Source organism: Coptis chinensis, chromosome 9, assembly GCF_015680905.1.
Source record: "Coptis chinensis isolate HL-2020 chromosome 9, ASM1568090v1, whole genome shotgun sequence".
NCBI lineage: Eukaryota > Viridiplantae > Streptophyta > Magnoliopsida > Ranunculales > Ranunculaceae > Coptis > Coptis chinensis.
Genome location: NC_141464.1, coordinates 57,600,155 through 57,622,925, shown reverse-complemented (window position 1 = coordinate 57,622,925; position 22,771 = coordinate 57,600,155). Strand labels below are relative to the sequence as shown.

The following is a 22,771-nucleotide window of genomic DNA, read 5'->3' as shown; positions in this document are numbered from 1 at the left end:
ATTTTGCAACGCTTTTTAAGCGTTGCAAATATGGCGTGGGTAAAGTGTTGGAAATATTTGCAACGGTTAATAAGCGTTGCAAACAGAAATTTCTAACGGTTATTAACTGTTGCAAACAGAAATTTCCAACGCTTATTAGCCGTTGCAAACTGAAATTTCAAACGGTTTTTAAGCGTTGCAAATATGCCTGTTTGGTACAAAATTTTAGCAATGTTTTTAAATTTGTAACGGTTATGAACCGTTGCTGATGGGTTGCAAATAATAAAAAAAAAATCTCATATTTTGTAGCAACCAGCTAAACCTGCCCCAACCAAGGTGAGAGAATGCTAACATTGTGTCAGCACAATTATAAATATCTGCTGGAGCCAAAGAGGCAAGGTTGAGGGACTATCGGTTCATGGAGCTAGCCACAGCTTAAGACGAATCTACTACACCTATATCACTCAAGTAATAGCAAATAAAGATGAGAACAGTAATCATGATAAACTAAAATTACTGAGAATCTTCAGTACAACTGATTGTCATATAAATCTTGCTCCAACAAATTTAAACATACTTAATCAAATCAAACTTTTTATCGTCTATTAAGGACCTAATTCACCACAAAAAAAACATGTCTTCATCACAACAATCTCCACCAGCACAACACGACGACTCCACCCTTTAGCGATACTGAAAAAAAACATGTCTTCATTACTCGATACTAACAGACTCCAAGTAAAATGACGTTCAAATGTTAATATTTAAGGGATTGCAATCCGAGGAATACTTAGTACTTATATCACTTTAGTTGTAGACAAAAATCTCGACAATGATCAACCCTGCCCCCAACCCTATACAAGGTATGTTGTCATGCCAATACAAGGTATCAATCAAATAGTATCAGGCTCAAGTGCATACCTACATTTGCTATGTAAGAGATTCTAAGGCTTCCTAACTAGTTAGCATTTAAGAGTAGCATCATCATCATACGAATAAAGTGAAGATTTGGATATAAAATTAACGAAAATTACCCCTGTTCTTTGCTGATTCAAACCTCCACTAGTTGCAATCATCAAGTAACGGTTGGAATTAGTAACAACTTCAGCCTCTGCACAACGAAATCCAATTTCAAAAGCACTACATAACTAATTCAAAACCCTACCATTTTAACTTCAACCTTCTCATATAGAAAATATACTAATTAGTCCATGCACAAAATTAAAAAGTTGATGATACTCACTAGCAAACTTATTGCTGGCATTACTACATCCATGATACAATTTCGATAACGTCGACTTCCATAGATCCTTTCCTGATGCACTCCCTCCATGGATCTATTTTTCCAACATACAAACAATTAAATATAATAAAATAAAACAAATATTCACAAATCAACTCAACAGTAGAAAAAAAAAAAAAAAAACTAATAGGAACACGAAACACTCGATTCCCATTCCCCTTTTCAATCTCAACCTCATTGCTCAACTGAATAATAAAAAATGTCAAAAACTGTAATAAAAGATGAAACAAAAGGGCAATTAAATAATTTTAACAAATTTGGAACTTTAAAACACAGGTGTCACTTGGAGTGAATTCCTAGTCATGATTAAAGAGGGATGTCACTTGGAATTACTAATCACAATCACAATCACAATCACAATCTCCTGTCTCTGTCGACCTCTGATCATGATCTCGTAAAAGCACAACTCTTCTTGATCATATAAATAGAACTCTGCTGGTCTAATACACATCTCGTTCCCCTGTAAAAGAAATTAACAATAATGCTTAGATTCATTCAAGAATGGCCACAAGGACCAGACATGTTTGTCTACTTGAATGAACTCTTCAGTTGTATAGACCTTCAGAAAAGAGCATCCGACATACCTCTTCGGCAAAAAGTTCCTCAAGAACCCGATTGATTTGCTTGTCTTCAGCCACCATTGCTAATGTCATACTCACCCGAGCTCATTTGATAGCACATAATCATTGATTCTGGATACTGATACCAGATTCCTAGTCCTAGAATCCAATATCTCACTAATGATTATGGATTTTGTCGAAACTGTTGCATTTAGCGGATCCAAGAACTGTGAGAGAACACAAAGCATGACGCATTACGGTTTCAGCGATAGGTGTTACTCGATCATGTGATGCCCTATATCTCACATCGCCAAAGTGTCCACAGTATATGGCGTCCGATTATCTAAATTTTTCTTATTGAACGAAATTATTTTGATAACAATGTCAAATGTGAATGTTAAGGATAAATGGATGATAAGTTCTTACAAATTAGCCTTGTGTGTAGAAACATACATACCAAAACTATACCTGGATATCCCGGATGAGAAGAAGGGTTGCAAGAGAACGTGACTCAGAATGCACAATTGAGTCCTCCACAGACTCATCTGCAAGAATTACAATCTGTTTTCTTAGAGTTAGTACGCAACTATTGAACGTGTGACAATCACATCATTTCTCACACCTTCACAGAAAACAAAAAATACAAACAAATGTCATAATAAATAAATAAATAAAAGCAAAGCTACAGAGTTCTCATCTTTAATTGCAATTATATGGTATGTGGTACATGATTCATGGAAAGGTAGAAACCAAAAACGTACTATTTCTTGATTAAAACTTTAAAAACTTCATTATTAGGGAAAACTGAACAAAGAAGGATCCAACTCAAGCCTAACATGCAAAATATCGGGGATCCGAAGACGACTTCATCGCATTAGAAGAAACCATCAACAATTCCTTGCAATTACACGGACTTCAAAGCACAAGATGTCAATCAAGACGAGATTTTCAAAATGTACAAGTTTCAGAAACAATTCAAAGGAAGAATTACTAATACAACATCTAAAACAGTATGGTCTGCATTTTGGCACCAATTGCGCGCCAAAATCGCCATGCAATACATGTGCTATCTCCCATGCTTTTTGCCTTGTGCTATCTATATTCACAGGTTGGCATGGGGGATAGCAGTACTGCTATAAGTAGCAGTCGGCAGTTCTCGTGTCGTCCACCTTTTCTTTTACCTTATTTGGATTAAATGATATAACAGGCAATAGTGCTTGTGTAGTCTAGACTTATTTGGCAGCCATAAATAACATATTGCATTCAAACTTGCTTGCAAAGTTGGCTTGGAACAACATGCCTTTAGAAGGCCTTTGGCACCCTCCCACGCTAAAACTACACAATGATAACATAAGCAATGCATTCAGACTCGATACACACTACTAAATGTGATGATACACAGCGAAAATATCAACAAGAGAAGCTATCTCTATGCTTCAGAAAGTAATTTATTAAGGGGGGGACTTACCAACCATTTCGGTGGCCCTTGAATGGCTTAATCGATTTATTAATTTTGATAAAGAACGGCAAGGCTGCGTGATCCCGGATCTTGGTAGGAGTTAGCATGTGTTAGTTTAAAACCAAAGCAGAACAAATAGTCACCTAAGCTTTTGCAACTAAGACATATATTTTTAGCAAGTGGACTAGACTGTGTGATCGTATCATATATGAGATCTATAAGAATGAGTGAATGAGTGTATGAGTGCTAGCTTAACTAAACTAATTAAACTGTGTCAGAGACTTCAATCCCTCATCAAAAAATGAACAGGCTAGGTACTTTAAGTGATACTGGTAACTAACCCATGAAACAACCTATCATAATTTGTCCTACACTTCAGAAATAGAAAATGGTGATGGTGGCTAAACTAATTAGTTCAGAATTGTTTTTCTTAAAAAAAATCACTCAAGGATTAAGTAATGCCAACTCTATAATTTCAAATGATGAAATTAAGCAATATAATTTGGCCGAAGTAGTACTAATTGGAAGAAAACAGCAAAAAATTCACCAAAGTTCATTACAAAGAACCTCTTACTCATAAAACATTCTAATTGGAAGGACCAGAATTAGCATAAAGTCGTTACTTACGTGACTTCCTGGAATCATCAATCTGACGCAAAACTACAAGAACATAATTAACCAAGCACCCTGCAAAAAGTGATAGTGCATCCAACCTTCATATGACTATGTCACATTATTTCAAATATGTTTTAGTGATAGTGCATCCAAATCAAATTTTCATATAACTATATCGCATTATTTCAAACCTGTTTTAGTGATAGTGCATCCAAAATCAAATCTTCATATAACTATTGCATTATTTCAAACATGTTTTAGCAAAGCATAAAGTACAGTAAGTCTTAGCACCAAAATATATTTCAAAGACAGAAAATAACAAACACAACCTAAAGTTTAATTAGTTCAAGAGAACGCACACAAAACTGAATAGCTGGTTCAGCTACTAAGATGCGCCGAATACTACGAAGTTTGTGTAAACAGCCTAAAATTAAAGCAAATAATATTAGCATCAAAAGAAGACATCACCATGGATTGCTAGTGTTAAGTACCTACTTTAGCTACATAACTATTCATCCCAATGATTTCTTAAGGATTAAACAAGCCAATAGTACCATAAAGATACACCTTCTAGTTTCAGCAACGCCAAGTACATTCATGGTCTATGATTAATTAAGTGCAAAAAATAATTTCGATATGTTTAATACATACTTTTGGTTCATAATCTCAAGCCAACTCTGTAAACTTTTCTCGTGTAAGGAAATTATCCCAAATGAAAGAAGAAAATCATGTAACCTTTCCTTAAGTAGGACTAGCAGGAAGAAAACACCAAAAATTTCACCTAATTTCAGAAGGGGGCATTGTAATAATTTAATGCGAACAACTTCAAATCCAAAACGCAAGATGTAACCCCACACCACTTGAAGCAAAAATCTGGTTAAAATTGAGAGTTATATGCATTGCCTTGACTGATCCAAAGACTCCTATGGCTTCCATTTAAATCTAACAAAAATCAATAACAACAGCAAATAAAAATTATAATTTGGGAGAAAAAGAGGCACTTTTAATTTTTCTCCAAGGATATGCATAGAAGATGCTAGAGAAGGTACAACGAAGAAGATGCTCATAGTGTGATTTCCTCAATTGTTAACTCTACTAGGTCAAGGATTTATTATTGGATGATTTTCTAACCATTGATTGATTTATTATTATTAGCTTCGAGCTCAGTCAAATTTTTTTTTTAAGAAGACGGGATGGACTGGTTTCAACACAATCCATTTGTTGGGAATTAGGAAAGGAAGAAGAAGGTAGGAAGTGATTGTTCTGGGGAAGAGGAGGAGGGGTTGAAGGAGAGAAACCCATAACCTAGCGGCTGCTGTGAGAGAGAAAGAGAGGTTTTCTATTTTTACATACCGAGCGCGATCTCTTTTTTGTTTCCTTCTTTTCGAAATTTCAATGTTATTTTGGTTTTTTGGATTTGTAACACTTCTCCAACGCTTTCTAAGTGTTAGCAATTAATTCCGAAAATTCAACCAAATAAAGTAACACTTTACAACATTACCAACGCTTATTTAGCGTTGGAAACTTACTAACGGTAAATAACCGTTGCAAATCAAAAAAGGTGCGTGTTGCAAATATCCTATTATGGTGTAGTGCACACTGTTAGGTTATTTATTTTTTACATCAAAACGTAAAACAAATATGTACATCAACTTACATTGCCCCAGTTATGATACCTTAAAGGGCGCCGCCATACCCAAAATATCAAAGAACGAATTATCTTGTTTGTCGGACACATAGAGTCTACCCGTACCCAGTCATGAAAAGTGGCTACAAACTGCGGGAAGAATGTCCTCATTATCCGACATGCTGTAATTGGCAAAGTGATATAGTGCTGCCGAAAAAGACGAACCCTTTTCAGGTTCTCAATTACTAGTTCTGTGATGTCGAAGGCGGTATGTTGCTAGGCCAGAGTAAGGAAAGTCTTATAAGTTGATTCGGAGGTAGTGGAAAAATGGCAATCCCCATGATGTTCAGAAGGATAAATAACATGGCAGTCCCGACATTCATGGTCATACTGGCTAGTGGTATTGTGTTGTCTGGCCATCGGCCATGTTCTGCACGTTCAATGACTTGGGTGACGCCATCGCCATAACGGCCGGCGAAATCTTCCCAAGAATAGTCATTAAAGTTGTTTTGTATGATGTATTGAATGAGGGTGTCTGGCTGAATATAAGGAAGGTCCAAAGCCATAGCAACTGCTGGCTCATAAAAGAGGTGTCTAGTGGTACCAATACAGATTGCAAATCCATTCAAAACGAAATCACGTGCAGTAGGTATATCCTCCATATGATCATAAAAATAAGTTGCCAAACCTGGAGAGTATGTCTGCTCAGGGTGCAGAATAAAGGAGGTCCAACCAACTTGGGTGATGAAATCTCTGAAAAGATGTCCATATGCAGGAGAATTCAGCAAAGCATGCATGGAAAGATTGTTCTGGAATAATCTTTGGAGATGCCATCGTAGAAGACGTGTGATGAAAGATACCACCTGTAGACAAAGATAAATAAAAAATTAGATTACGATGGAAATGACTAAGTAAAAATAATTAACATTTATTATCATAGGAAAATTACACTATATTAAAAACTAAAAAGAAAATGATAAAGAACATAAATTTGCAAAATCTAATTTATGTCATGTGCCCAAGTAACGGCGAGGATCCTTAGGTGAGAGAAATCCATTTATAAGATTCTCGATGCAGTCAATCCGTGCAACAGCCGGTTGCAACAGGTTGCTCTGTGTCTGGTAAATCTCGGCTTGGTTCTCCATTATGAGAGTATGATTTGCCAAGAACTGGTTGTGGCTGTGCAAGAATTGTGCTTGTTCCTCTTCTTGTATTGTCCACAGGTCATGAAATTAAAGAAGACTAGTGATGATAATGTTCTGACGTTTGTATAATGTCATTAGTCCTTGGTGAATTAAATGAAGGCCTTCCATAGGATTAAATACGTTGTGTATTGCATTTTCAGTGAAGATGTTGACAGCGGAACAAGCTTCACCGGTTTCTGCACCGACATGGTTCTTTGCAACGTCGGGAGTCCAAAAACCGTTCATGCAGACAGAGTGAATGGTGAGAATATTAGCTGTTCTGAGGTACGTAGTAGGAGAAGTAATAGGAAAACCCCCAACGTACCATGATAAGTGTCACAATGGTTGGTAAAGGAGCTGACTTTTTCCTGGCACGTGCAATTGTGGTCCAGAGAAATTGAATAATGCAAAAATCATTGCATTTAGTCTGCAGCACCCAGAGTAGATGGAGTAGGGGTTTTGTTATTTCGGAAGTCTTAGATGTGCCCAACACATTATGAGCTAGCCATTGGATCACAGATAATTGGTTTCATTGCAAGGATCGCTGATAAATAATGCGGTTTTTTCGGTTGTATTCACCGTAAAGGATAGTTGCAAACATCAGATGCCTTATATTGTCGAATGGTGAATCCTGAAGGTGTACCCCGGGTTCGTTATGGGAATTTGAAAGACCTCAGAGATGATATCCAGACTCAATTCGCGCTCGCATCCATTTGCACGGACAAAGAATTGCCCGTTTTGGAAATAACCGTGTTTATAGAATAGCAGGACTAATTCTATGGAATATAGTGCCTCCTTATGATGTAATTGAGGGAACCATCCTCAACGTAAAATTTCAGTATCAAAATATGGGTGAAATAGATCACTCTGGAAATTTTTCATAAAATTTTGCTTGGGCACAAAAATTCGAGTGAGTGCCATTAAAGATGGAAGGAATGGAGTGGTGAAGATAATTTAGTGGAAGAGGGAAGATTGGAATTTAGAGGTGTCTAGCCTAGCTATAAATAGGCACCAATCCAAAAATGCAGAAAATACAAATCGAGGTGTCACAGGGTAGTTAGACCACGTGTATCTTCTAAAATAGTTCTATCAAGTAGGAAAGAATAGGGCATGTGACTACAAGTATATATATATATATATATATATATATATATATATATATATATATATATATATATATATATGGTTTTATTTCTATACAAGGGAGATTAATGTGAACAATACTGGATGTCCCGAAGAGTCACCATCTAAATTCTTAGACAATTGTCATGTCGGCTCTGGAGCGAACCCAATCCAGCCAGACTGTGGCTTTACCTTTATGTATTATAGGTCTAGAAGCAGGACGGTACCATCCGGGACCGTGCGCGCTACGGTCAAATAATATTGCCCTTATTACATACGGCTATCCTCAAAACCACCCCAAAGGGAACTCAAAGTAACCAATTCTAGGGGTTGGCCTGGTGGAATCCATTGCCCGTATGTGTTCCAAGTAGGCAACATCCGAGGTTGAACACTAATCTCTATGTGCACATCTTAATGCAAGGGGACTTTTAAAAAACAACAATATATACATATATACAAGGTAAGTCTTTTAACGTCAGATCCTCAAGACAAATTGAGTCTTTTAACGTCAGATCCTCAAGACGATTCCCAACCCATGGGAGAAACGGCGCAGCGACGAAGATTATCCTGCACAACTGGTATCAGACAAAAGTATACCTTATACCCGCTAGTATTGGATAGGAAGTCAAGACCTAGATAGAAAGGTGTTTGACAATGCATACACCACCCCATCCTTCGCACACATCGTTTACGAGCAAAAGTACTACGACCATTACATATTCGTGATGAGTGAGACTTACACCAAATGATTCGCTGAAGTTCGCGAGGCAGAGAGTAGAAAAGGGAAGAGAAGGAAGGAGGAGAAATTTTTGATACCCATCGTTTACCAGCAGGAATGTTTGCTCGCGTTGTAGAAGACATTTATACTCAGTTATGAAATAGAGTTTTTGTGGACTACGGTTCCGTTGCTTGTAACCACAAACTTCAAAGAACTTTTGAGATCATAAAATAGAAGATAGCCCAGCTACCAAAATGGTGTACCCTCTATAGAAACAAGATTGAGTACGCCAAATGAAACATCTAGTATATGTAGACCGGATCCTGGAGAAGAGTCTGTTCAATAGTTGGAGATCGTAACTCGTGGTAATGTTTGAGGCGTTGGCCATTTACTTGAAATTCGTTGTTATCTTGTGGATTAAGCAAGGAGATTGCCCCATAATGGGTCACAGCTGACACAATGAAAGGACCAGACCATCGTGTTTTCAATTTACTAGGAAAAATGTGTAATATGAAGTTGTAAAGTAAAACTTTTTGGCCAATTTTGAAATATTTACGCAAAATGTGCTTGTCGTGCACTCTTTTCATATTAGCTTTGTAGCATTTCGAGAGATCATAAACATCACTCGAATCTCCTCAAGCTTATTTAATTATAGTTTTTGCTTCTCATTTGCCGCGTTGATATTATAATTGAGGCTTTTGATGGCCCATATGGCACGATGCTCAAGTTTAACCGGCAGATGACAAGGTTCTCCAAAAATGATACGATAAGGAGACATCCCTATAGGTGTCTTAAAGGCCGTTTAGTATGCCCACAAGGCATCCGTTAAGCGGAGAGACCAGTCTTTTCTTGATGGATTCACAGTTTTATCTAGAATGGACTTTATCTCTCTGTTGGAGACTTCCACTTGGCCACTCGTCTGTGGGTGATATGGAGTAGCAACTTTGTGAGTAACTCCATATTTTTTCATTAAAAACCCAAAAATTTTATTACAAAAATGTGTACCCCCATCACTGATGATAGCTTTGGGTACACCAAAACAAAAGAAAATGTTTTCTTTTACAAATTTCACGACAGTCTTATGGTCATTTGAGCAACGTGCGAGTGTCTCAATCCAATTAGACACATAGTCTATAGCGACTAGAATGTAGAGAAAACCTTAAGAAATAGGGAAGGGTCCCATAAAATCAATGCCCCAAACGTAAAAAATTTCCATAATTAAAATGGGGTTTAGGGGCATCATATTGCGTTGGGTAATACGACCTCAGTGCTGACACCGAATGCAAGCTTTGCAATGTTCGGGTGCATCGCAAAAAAGGGTAGGCCAGTAAAAAGCACATTGTAAAACCTTGGCCGCAGTTTTCTTCCCACTAAAATGACCACCGCAAGATTGTTCATGGCAAAAAGATAACACATCGGTGTGTTTCCAGTCGGGAATGCAGCGACGAATGAGTTGGTCGGAACAATACTTAAAGAGGTAGGGGTCATCCAAGAAATAATATTTTACAGTGGATAAGAACTTTTTATGATCAGGATGTGACCAAAAGGAAGGAACTCCCTCAGTAACTAGGTAGTTAATGATATCCGCATACCATGGAGAGGAAAAAATATAGTACAAATGTTTGTCTGGGAAGGAATCACAAATGGCGTCAGAATCACTATTAATGTCACCAAGCAGCCTTGATAAATGGTCGGCCACCACATTTTTGGTTCCTTTCTTGTCTTTGATTTTCAGTGTGAATTCTTATAAGAGAAGGATCCAGCGGAACAATCGCTGTTTTGCGTCCTTTTTCGCGAGTAGGTACCGAAGTGCGGCATGGTCAGTATATACGATGGTGGATGATCCGACCAGGTAAGGGCGAAATTTTTCCAAAGCATAAACAACAGCTAGGAACTCTTTCTCAGTTGTCGTTTAATTACGTTGAGCGTCATTAAGAGTTTTACTAGCGTAGTAAATGACAATGGGTTTGTCATCACGTCGTTAGCCTAGTACGGTGCCAATAGCAAAGTCGCTAGCATCACACATCAATTCGAATGGTTCAGACTAATCAGGGGGTTGAATGATATGAGCGGTAGTCAGGGCAGTTTTTAGGGTTTCAAAAGCTTGTTTGCAATTGAAATTGAAGTCGAAGACCGCATCCTTAAGCAGGAGATTGGTTAAGGGCGAGCAACTTTAGAAAAATCCTGAATGAATCGCCCGTAAAACCCAGCGTGGCCTAAAAAGGCACGGATATCATGAATTGTTCGGGGGATAAGTAACGAAGCAATTTTAACAATTTTAGCTTTATCAACCTCTATCCCGTCTTTTGAAATAGTATGACCTAGAACAATTCCTTTGGTCACCATCAAATGACACTTCTCCAAATTAAGTACCAGATTTTTCTCTTCGCAATGCGTTAACACTTTAGAAAGGTTAGATAGCCAGTCGTCAAAGGAATTTCCACAAATGGAAAAGTCGTCCATGAAGACTTCCATAAAGCGTTCCACCATATCACTAAAAATGTGAAGCATGCAGCGTTGGAAAGTGCCAGGGGCATTGCAAAGACCAAAAGGCATTCGTTTGTATGCGAAGGTTCCAAAGGGACATGTGAAAGTTGTCTTTTCTTGATCGGCGGGATCGATGACAATTTGGAAGTATCCGAAATAGCCATCATGAACACAGTAGTAAGCATGACCGGCTAAACGTTCTAGCATCTGGTTAATGAATGGAAGAGGGAAGTGATCTTTACGTGTTATGGCATTAAGTTTGCGATAGTCAATGCAAATTCTCCATTTCAATGGAATGAGAGTGGAGATGCATTCACCATTTTCATTTTGTACAACTTGAATGCCAAACTTTTTGGGAATAACGTGGACAGGACTAACCCAGTCACTATCAGAGATAGGGTATATGATACTGGCATCAAGTAAACGTAAAACTTCCTCCCTCACCACCTCTTTCATGGCGGGGTTAAGGCGACGTTGTGGTTCTCGCAATGTCTTTGAGCCGTCATCCAGATGTATGCGATGCGTGCATACACTAGGGTATATTCCTTTGATATCATCTAAGGACCATCCGATAGTGGAGCGGTGTTCATGAATGACACGAATCAAACGTGCTTCTTTGTCAGTAGTCAAGTGAGAAGAAATTATTATAGGGTGACTACCATCGGGATCGAGATGCACATACATCAAATCAGAGGGTAGAGGTTTTAAATCCGGAGTTGGAGGATTGGGGATCAAGGATTCATGAGGGGCCTTCTCTTCAATGGAAAAGAGCGAGTTCGGTTCTTCTGAATCAGTTGGCAACTCAGCAGTAGGGTCAAATAGTGGTACTGACTCTAATAATGCGTGGACATCCTTAATGTATGAGTCATCGTCAAACTCAAGATTATCAAAAGAAAGAAAATAGTGTACCTTGTCTGGGGGAAAAGAGTTTGTGAAATATTCCTGTGCCAGACTATCAACCAGGCTAATCTCACTCTCAATATCAAGATCGGGAAGTTGTTTCATTAAATTGAATACATTGACTTCTACAAAAAGGTTCCCGTAAGACATTGTCATTGAACCATCCTGACAATTGATGAGAGCGTTAGTAGTTGCAAGAAATAGACATCCTAAAATAATAGGAATTGAGTCACAGGCAACTTCGGTATCCAGAATGACAAAATCAACGAGGTAGTAGAAATCTTGGACCTTTACTAGGACGTTTTCTACTATGCCCTTTGGGTACCTGATGGAACGATCCGCGAGTTGTAGGGTCATGCTGGTAGGTTTTAATTCATGAAGACCTAACTGCTTAAATAAGTAGTAGGGAAGTAGGTTAACACTCATACCTAGGTCTAAAAGTGCAGTAGCGATATACTTGTCGCCCAACGTGCATAGTACAGTTGGTTGACCTGGGTCTTTGTATTTAACCACACCATTAGTAGCAGTAATAGAGGGAAACTGCTCAGTGAGGAACGCTTGTTGAGGAACTTTCGTTCGTCGTTTGTTGGTGCACATGTCCTTCAAAAACTTGGCATGTTTGGGCAAATGCTTAAGTGCATCGAGAAAAGGTAGGTTTATGGTCAAATTTTTGAAGGTTTCTCGGATCTCATCGAAATGTTCGTCAGGTTTGTTCTTTGCCAAACGGGCAGGGATCGGAGCTTTTGGACGAAATTCTACATATGGATCAGTGTCGTCTTTTTCAAGGTTCGTGGTTGTAGATTTGGAAGGAACAACTTCGTCCGCTATAGGTTGCGAGGTAGGAGTTGGAAGGACGTCAGCCGCGGCTTTCGTCAGTTCAATGTCTGGCATACGTATGTTATTGTCGACGGTTCGGCTAGAACGAAGAGTGGTGATGGCATTCACCTCACCCTGGCTGGGATTACTAAATCCTGGTGCATTGTTGAGTTCAAAGGCAGTGTTTGTGGGCTTAGGGTTGGGAACTGCTTGGCCAGGAAACACGCCCTTTTGACTTTTATCTTGTCCTAACAACTGAAGAGACTGTTGGATAGATGCTAGGATTTGAGATTGGTGATTCATGTAAGTCATAAAAGTTTCAGCTATTTTATCGGCAGTGGATTGTCCCAGTGGAGCATTAGGAACAAGATCACGGCTATTGTTTACGGGTTGATTTTGGTAGCCATAACCTGGATTAGCGGGGACAAGGCTGCGGTTGTTTTGGTACCCTATATTTGTGTTGTTGGGAAACTGACTTTGCCCTTGCTGGAATTGTGGAGGATTTCCTTGACGGTAGGAATTGTAGTTCGTGGATGGTCATACAGGAGGGTTGTTGAAACTCGGAGGAGTTGGCTATTGGGCAGGGGGACGCCAAGCCAAATTCGGATGTTGTCTCCACGGTGCATTAGGGATGTTGAAAGCACAAGCCTCTTTAGATGGTTAGGGAGGGCACTCATATGCCAAAGGACAATAAATATCGGAGTGCTCAAGACTTAAGCAAAGAAGACACGGGGAAGCGTTGGTAGCCATGACTTGGTTGGGTTTTTGATCATTTACTTGAACTGAAAGAGTATCGACTTTTTTGGTTAGGGACTCGATCAGAGTTTTTAATTTCAGATCGGGTTTGACCTCGAAAATAGATGTAACTTTGGTAGGAGTGTCTTTAGAAGATCTGGAAGAATTAGTATTACCCCAATGGGTGTTTCCTGAAGCCTATTTCTCAAGAAAAGTGTATGCTTCACTAGTGCCTTTGTCCATGAAACAACCGCCGTTCATGACATCTAATGTCTCCTTTTGATGGTCAGAGAGACCATTAAAGAATGACCGGACTAAGACAGCGGTGTCGAGTTGATGATGGGGACATTCGAGAAGCATATCAGTAAATTTGCTCCATGCTTCCGTAAAGGATTCCTGGGGATGCTGGCGAAAGAATTGAATCTTTTGAAGTATCTCTGTAGTTTTCTTCTGAGTATAAAACTTTATCATGAATGCTTGTACGAGCTTGGCCCATGTGTCAAGGGATTGTGGCGCTTCGCCTGCGAGCCAAGTTGAAGCTTTATCAGCTAAGGTGAAGGGAAACAACTTAAGCAAGACTTGTTCGTTGGTAACGGTTAGATGGTGGAAAGTGGTGGCTACTTGCTGCATCCGATGAAGGTGATTGTACGGTTTTTCATGGTCTAGACCATGGTAAACAGGTAACAAACGAAAAACGTTTGGCAGAATGAGAAAATCACCTGCAATCTCATCGAGTTTAATGCAGGAAGCAGGTCCTTCCTGTAAGGCAGTATAGAAGTCCGAAAGGGGTTTCTCGACTCTGGGATTTTCCTAGGCCATAACTATGGGAGATAATGGCAACGGAGATACTTGACGAGGTTGGTTTACGGAGGAATAACTATGTCTAGGGGATAACTTATGCAGTTGTTTATCGTATTTCCGACGACGATATGTATGTTCTGATTTCTTATTAGTACTAGACCGTAGTCTTATGCAAACACAAATTTTAATTCTAGGCTCATAAGGAACAAATTATGTCATGAGGATTAAGAATTACGAAAGGAGAGAGGTGAACCACGTCCTCCTGAGTTGTTGCTAACGTGAGCAGGTAAGCTAGGATAACGTGTGAATATTCCAGCAGCCAGGTCACATGAGAGAATTGAGGGAGGTTTTTCGTGCTAGCACGTTCCTTAATTAGGTAACCTCAATCTTTCATGTTTGCTAGACATTGATGGAATAGGATGATGATTTATGATGGTGTATTATGCAATTATTATTACTATGATTATGTTGAAATTTTTATTATTTTTATTAATATTAATATTATATTAATATTATTATTATTTATTTATTTATTTATTATTATTATTATTAGTTTACGTAATTAATGTAGGGTTAGTTAGACTTACCCTCTCCAGTCCCCACCACCACAACACCCCCCCATTTTCAAAAATATTAGTGATACTGATTTGCACAAATTCTTCGAATATTTAATTCCGTCGTCTAAAACTTGTCAATCAACAAAAATCTCAAGAAACTACAAAATAATCAATAAAATCTGATTAGAATAGCGGTAAGTGAGGTATCAATCCACATCTTGAAGTGAATAAATGGGGGAGAAAAGATTTCATAAACCACTAGCTAACTTGGTGATTCATATTAAAACAATTGTTGAGGATTTCTAATTTTTTATCTAAACTAAAAATAAAAGTAACTTGTAAGGAAATAATGACTAACTAAAGCAATTAATTTTCAAAGATCAATTTATCAAAACCCTTGGTAGAAAGTTACTAACTCACCAACAATTCTTGTATTTCAGTTTTATACCTCTTGTTAAATTTCTCCAAAACTTCAGTAAATCTTAAACGCTAGTTCTAGAATTAGTGAAAAATATAACTTGAAGAACATAATAAAACATCTCAATATTAAATTCAATCTTTTATTCTCTTTGACTCCAAATGAGGAATTTTTAGGCATTCAATTTCCACAATAAGAAGTACAAAAAATCCCAAAAATCCCTTAATGACTAATAAAGTGAATAATTGAAACTAAACTAACCCATTAATGTATTATGGAGACGTGATTACGAAACACGCAATTAAAGACTAGAGATACCAAAATAGATGATTAAGCATACAATTAACACATGCTAGTTTTACACAGGAAGTCTACACATGCTACTCTATATTACTTATACGTGAATAGAAACACGTCCTACGCATGCAATAATCTATAGCTACCGATGCGTGCAACTATATGCGAGCTAGAGGAATATCTAGAACAAACTCATGCAAATTAACGGCAATGCAAGTAACATAAAATAATAACGATTGATTTTTATGTAAATAAACAGGGATAGAGAAATAGGAAAAGGGTTAACCGTACTCATGCTGAAATCAGTTTCAACAGTTTGAGTACCATATCACTACAGCTCTAATCCGTCTCGAGTTCATAGACAAACCCGAGACGGCGTCGAGTTTCGATCCCTAGTGAGATGCATGCATCTCTAGGCTCATCTCACTAGCATAAGGATTTGAACTAATATTCCATCTCTGGAATATCATTTTAGCTCCTGGTTTGATTCTACATCAGCTGGACAAATCAGAGAGCTGTTTGACACCATAGAGTCTCTCGCGAGACTGTTCTGGAGCATCAACACTCCAAACTTGAATAGTCTCAATCATTTTGGGACCGGATGCATAATCTACACCTAATTCCTAAGTAGTGATTCTAGAACATTAAAGTGTCAATCCGGATCCTCACATAAGCATCATTAACCCTCCGGGGGGGGGTTTAGCTCATGGTTATTGGATGATTAATTGAATTTGCTGTATACAATAAATAAGTAAATGAAGAACATGAATGTAAATAGAAAAGAAATGACTTTTATTAAGTAAGAACTTACAGTACTAAAGCTGGTACGGAAGCTACTGGAAAGGAAAGATATGTACTAGAAAATGAAACAGTAAATGAAAAGCTAAAACTAAAGTCTCCAGCCTAACTAACTATATATAGTGAGGTCCCCTCTCATATATATATCTCCAGCCCTTCACGTGAAGCCCTTAACTCATTTAATTGTTTTGTTTTTACTCAACTTGATAACTTCCAAACTTTGTAATACAAAGTTTGTCTTGTTATGTTTTAATTTTGTTTTGTCCTTTTGCTAAATCAATTCAAATATTGAATTGTTCCATCTTTTCCTCTTGTGAGGTGGCACACAATTGTGACCATCAATTGCCACCTGCCTATGCTGACTTGTCATGCCTTGTGGACTCGCAGAGTGGGTCCAGGTGCTGTGTCCAGTGGCGGCGCCAATTTTGGCATTTTTATAACTTTCTGTCTTTGCATAGAGTTCATCGCCTTGGTTGCTCTGGCAGTTCACTAGCCAAAATAGTCGTTCAGGTTTGAAAGATGTGAGCTTCGGAAGTTTGCTACTTCTTTATACGTGGAAACGGTCTGCATTGGTTTTGTCCCTTTGGAAACTTTGGCTCTAGTCAGGCTTTGTTGGGCTTCGCTGGGCTGAGTGTGAAGACTTCAAATATGCACAGTATTCCCGTACTTTGATGCATGTTTTAATATCATATTCACGTTAATTGTGGAAACCTGCAAATGTACGAAAATATAATTATTTCATGATTATTAAACACATAATTAACCAAAACACTATGTCGCTACGGGGTTTAGTATTACAGTTTTGGGTGCTTATCATACATGGTGCCCTTCTTTTGCTGGTGCTGAACCATATCGTGTTTGTTCAAACCAGTTTTTGAATAAGGGCGCCATCATCTATTGCTATCACAACGTTTCCTCCACAGCCTCTTCGTGTTTTTTCACGTCCGCAGCTTCCTCCACATGCAGTTTTCTCTTTCTATACACACCGCCCAAAGACTTTATCTCAACAGAGCGTAATGGCGACAGCACGTACAGCGCATACACACAAAGCTTCATGGCGAGAGCACGTACCGGGGACTATCACAATGAAGCAGACTTCTCTTGTGGGATTGGTGGTACCGGCTTCCCACTTGCTGCACAGACCATCTATGTCAATAGATATGGGGCAAGAACAAAAGCGAGTCGCTAGAGTGCTCTGCCACCAAAGGCCCTGTTGCTTTGCCGGCCAGCCTTGTCCCCTGAGCCTAACCGAAACTGACACAAGTTTATATCTAAATAGAGTTTGATGGAAAGAGAACGTACCTGCTGGTCAATGTGAAGATGAATCACAGAGTTTTAGAGCGGTAGTACTGGCGATACTGCAGAAGAGGACAAGCTTTCTACGACTTCAGGGAGTCTTGACCACGTTCTGTTTGATGAGTGCCGATATCTTTTCTTGGATTGGGATTTGCGGTTTCGAATTATCGTAGGAATCGCTCAGCCCTATATGGCACTGCGCCAGCACTTATATAAGGTTTCTTTGTTCTGGGTTTCCATTGCTGGTGGGATTCTTTTCTAATCCAAATTCGTCTCTAATCCGAATTCTTATCCAATCTGAAGTTGGCATCCCGTTTTCATTGCTAAAGTCTTCACCTTCGACTCCAATTCGTATTTAACTTCTTTTTCTTCCTATTATTACTAAACTGTCCCTATATTTAATTTTAACCGTCTAATCCTAATATAAATCTTCCGCTGGCAAAAGTCGTCAAAATCAATTTTATTATTATTATGTAATTATTTCGGTACGGTTTTGCTATCAATTTCTTTTGCATTTTTTTTCTGTGCCACCCATTTCAATTCTCACTTCAGCCATATTTTATTTAATTACATTGCATCCCATATAAGTTAGTTTGACATTATTTCGTTCACAATAATTCACGAATTTTTCTCGACAGTCCATTGTCCTATCGTTTACATTCACACGACACTTTGTTATACATTCTGCTTTTTTCCTCGATTTTTCTTCTTTTCTTTGCCATATGAACTTTGTTCGCATGCCAAAGAGGGGGTAGTGTTTTGACCCCCACCTACGTGGCAAACATCCATTAGTAGGGGTCTCCACTTTATTCGTTTAATCGACAAGGCTAAGGCCCAATTTGCAATACCATGGATTGATGTACATGCCCATTAACTCATGTGTCTAGGGTTGAACCCTAGCCACATAGCTTGCCACTTACGTACATTAATTTATGTCCAGATTCGTTTCTTATCAAAGAGATAATTATCAATTAAGAGTCATGTTCAATTACGATTACTTGAGCTACAAGAAATCTCTACTCTACACATATAAATACCAAACTATTTTTCATAAAAAACTACGTTCTTGAGACTTGATCCCATCGACAATTTGGGTACGTAGGCAACCGAAAGGTACAGTCTCATCATTCACTCAATCACCATCACTTTTCTCACTACTTTTCTACGTTATTCATCTCCTTCGTCACCACTTAGTGTTTTGATCATATTTGGTTGAAACACCTAGATCTTTCCAGATTTTGGATGTAGAGTCGACATAGAGGATGCTTCCACGGATATCTGGAGTAACATAATTAAGAATCCATGAAGCAACAAGATCATCACATCGCGACCACTTGGCTTTCCCTTTGGGAGTAGTGGGAGGTGTGACGGAGCCATCGACAAAACCAAATTTATTCTTTGCTCGAAGTGCTCTAGAGATAGACCACAGCCATGTCGGATAATTGTCACCAGATAATAGAGGAGAGACGAGAACAGCCGTAGGGCTATCGGAATGGTGCATAAAGAAAGGATCATCGGATCCCAGAGGAGAGTCATTGTTGATGGTGTTGGGTTCGGCCATCAATAATGGACAGAGAGCGGAAGCTTTAAGCGGCTAGGGTTAGGATTGAAGTTAGGCTGATACCATGATAAATTAGAGAGAGATAGATTTGAGAGAATATTTACTTGATTATTTTCTACTGTTTACACACTTATTTATATAGAGTTTACAAGTTCCTAATCCGTACATATTGTTGCTATCTATGTTAATAGAAATCCTAAAACAAATAGGAAACAAACTGTACAAGTGGCGAGAGCAGTTTATTGGAAGGTCAGGCGCGGGCGCGCTCTAATTGTACTAGAGTAGAGGGTATGCACGCTCTAACATGAACGAAGCTACTTCTAATAAGATTGTTCAATTTTACAGGAAGTATTAAAATAGTTAGGCTGAAGTCTAGAGATAGATCAAAAGATTGAGGACAATGGTTTAGATTGATTAGGATCAAGAGGATAAACAATGCAAACAAGCATGTTAGCAACGAAGTATCTTATTGTAGGCCTAGGGTCATCAACTACTAACATGTCTTGACGATATATAGTCTACTAACATCTTTCACACGTATCTGATTATTCTTTGGTAAGAATATGATGTAATAGTTTGATATTACGGTGAAGATGCTTAGCAGTTAGCGCACTACTTGATCTTTAATTGTTAGGTTGTTTTGGGGATTTCCATAAAGCTACTAATTTTTTTTATGTCTTTCACTTGTGACTTTGTGAGTATCCTTATCTTACATAGAGCAGAATATGTTGTGTGCCTTTGTAGCTCGGTCTAGTTGGATGAGCAATTTTTCATATGGTATGATAACTTTTGCACTGAATCAAGAAAAACACAAGCCGCTGGTTTTCTGAGAGGAATAGCAAGAATACAAGTTGATCCACATTTAGAATTGAAGCTGGAATTGAGTATTGACATAGAAGTATGATTCTCCCCCAAACTTAAATTGGCTTTTTCTTCCCTAGAATAATGAAATGCATTGAGAGTTCTATCTCAGCTCTTTGATGAAACAAGCATTATGCCTAAGGTTTAGATTTATCTTTTGATTCATAGTCGTTGTTGTTACAGATATAGCCATATAGCATGCTCTTTTATCGCAGCAGTATTGATACAATTAAAATATGATTCCTGATTCTACCTTCTTCGATCTATGGACCACCAAGATCAGTGTGTAGTGCTTCTCCCAATTTCTCATTTTTTCAAATAGATACAGCAGAAGTTGGCAATAGATCGATCTATTAACTAACAAGTAAATTGAAAAACATAACAAGAAGTCAAGAACTACATTGATGAAACTTATTTAATTCATTTAGAGTATCGACAGGTAATCTTACATCTTTAACTAAGGATTAGAATTTGGTAGGGACCTTTAAGTGCCACTAGAACAGCTGGAAATGATGGACATATATACAACCAACACTCAATGGAGATAGATGAATGCTAGGCACTATCTTAATTTAAACAAAAAGATACAATACATTTAATTAGTACTAGACTTACTACATAGCAGTGGGCGGGCGTGAGTCGAGTCGATCACGGTTTGGTATATGGACACACAATGACCAAACAACATTTTCTCCCCGCTCACGGATTACCACCGTAGCCACTGCCACCGCCACCGCCACCGCCACCACTAACACCCCATCTCCATGATGATGTCCACCATGATCATGACCACCAGAGTTTGCATCAGCACTTCTTGCAACATAAGCCCCAAAGTAGTAAACTGCTGGATTATCGTTACTATGACCTTTGTGACGCAGAATGTTTTCTGCATGCCATGATGACCATTGAAATAATTGAGAGAGACATGAAAAGCAAAAACAAGTCTCCTGATATTTGGAACAAAGAGTTCTTGCTTCCTTCTGTACCAATAACATGAAGGAGCCTAGCCATCTTCTAAATTTCAACAACCATGAATAGAGTTTTACTTTGACTCTCAATAGATAGAAGCTAAATATGGTTATTTGTGTTGGAACTATTATTAATTAGTTGACTTACCCAACTAGCTAGTTAAATTAATAAAACTAAGGGCATCTCCAATGGGGGGTGTAAAATTACACCTCCACCTAGGCTCCACATAGGTGCCATTAGGATTTTACACCTCTAATTGTATAATATTGTATAACTTATAAATATCCACACTCTATACTCCTTAATGGAGAAGTGAAAAAAAAAAATAGATTTTAAACTCGGACGTCACTTTAAGTGACATCCCTCTTTAATTTAAACTGCGTCACTTAAAGTGACGTCCGAGTTAAAAAATTACTTTAGAATTAGAAAGGGACGTTACTCCAAGTGACGTCCGAAAATTATTGCACTCAGACGTCAGTTCGAGTGTCGCCCATGCTTTTTATTAACTAATAACGAGAGGGGGAATTCCCCACCCTCTCTATTAGCTAATACACTATTACCTATGGTATAGCACCCCCATTGGAGAGAGTTTTTTTTATATTTGGGGTGTAAAATTTCCACTCTATACGGTTTACACCCCCCATTGGAGATGCCCTAAGAAAGAGAATAAAAAAAATACCAAACTAACTAAGGGTGTGTTTGTTAAATTTTAAATTTCAACCAAATTTTAGTGTTCCACTTTTTGTCATGTTTTGTTTGAATTTGGTGGAACCATTTTTAGGAAAGAGAAAAAAGGAATAAACAATTAGGTGGGAACGGAATTGTCACGGCGCTAGCTCCCCACGCCGCATTATAAATGGTGTAGATGTGAGGATACTCATGCTAATTACTCTATGGTCTTAGTTTCACAATATGGATTGGTCTTTAGCTCATCTTCATTCCCTTCGTGTGAATCGACCCACTGTAGTGGCCAGAGCCAATTAAGTTCAACAAACATACTTAACACCAATTTACACTATGAGTGGATCATATGAATTGATGATGACAAAACTATTGTAGACAGATCCTATATATATGGATTCCTCACCTATCAACCTATGGATAAATCACAAGAGACACTTGGGCCGAATCAATAACACACAATTCCTTAGGATCCAAGGCACACATACAGTTGCAACAAATAACTAGAAGATTCCTCAGTGGACCTTGACTGGAAGTTTTTTCCTGGTCAAATCCTATGAACAACATACATGTTTGCCACGCAAAGTATTGCAAATATATATGTACTAGTAAAAAACATGGACGATAACTTGAGACCTGGGGCAAGTGTTTCAGAAGCATATAAAACATATCTCATTTAGTCCCTGCTTGCCTTCCACAACTAGTTATTTTGATTCTCTACCGATGACACCAACTACAACCTCTGCTTTATTTGACAGTTCGGGCAGGATATCACTGAATATAATTGAAATAATGTTCAATTCCTAATTAAAGAGTTAGTTTTTGTAAGATTAATCTAGCTTGGATAAACGTATAGTACAACCACAAAATAAGTAAATATATAGTTGCAATTAGCTTTTGGCAACAGTTAACTGCTTCAGTCTTCAGAAAACAGAACATGTGAACGCATCAACCATTCAACCTCCACTAAACATAATTTTTTTATGCCAAATGATTCTTGCTTCGAAGTGTCGCCTCAATCTTTCGG

At 38.2% G+C, this 22,771-nt stretch overlaps 1 long non-coding RNA gene across 1 annotated transcript; it reads right to left on the bottom strand.

The window, feature by feature from the left end:
- Window positions 1-495: 495 nt before the first annotated feature.
- Window positions 496-2,030, bottom strand: LOC147476921 (uncharacterized). Its single transcript, XR_015209280.1, has 4 exons — window positions 1,867-2,030; window positions 1,223-1,742; window positions 1,014-1,090; window positions 496-672 (listed from the first exon to the last, which is right to left on the bottom strand). It is a non-coding gene; the product is annotated as an uncharacterized LOC147476921 (long non-coding RNA).
- Window positions 2,031-22,771: the final 20,741 nt, after the last annotated feature.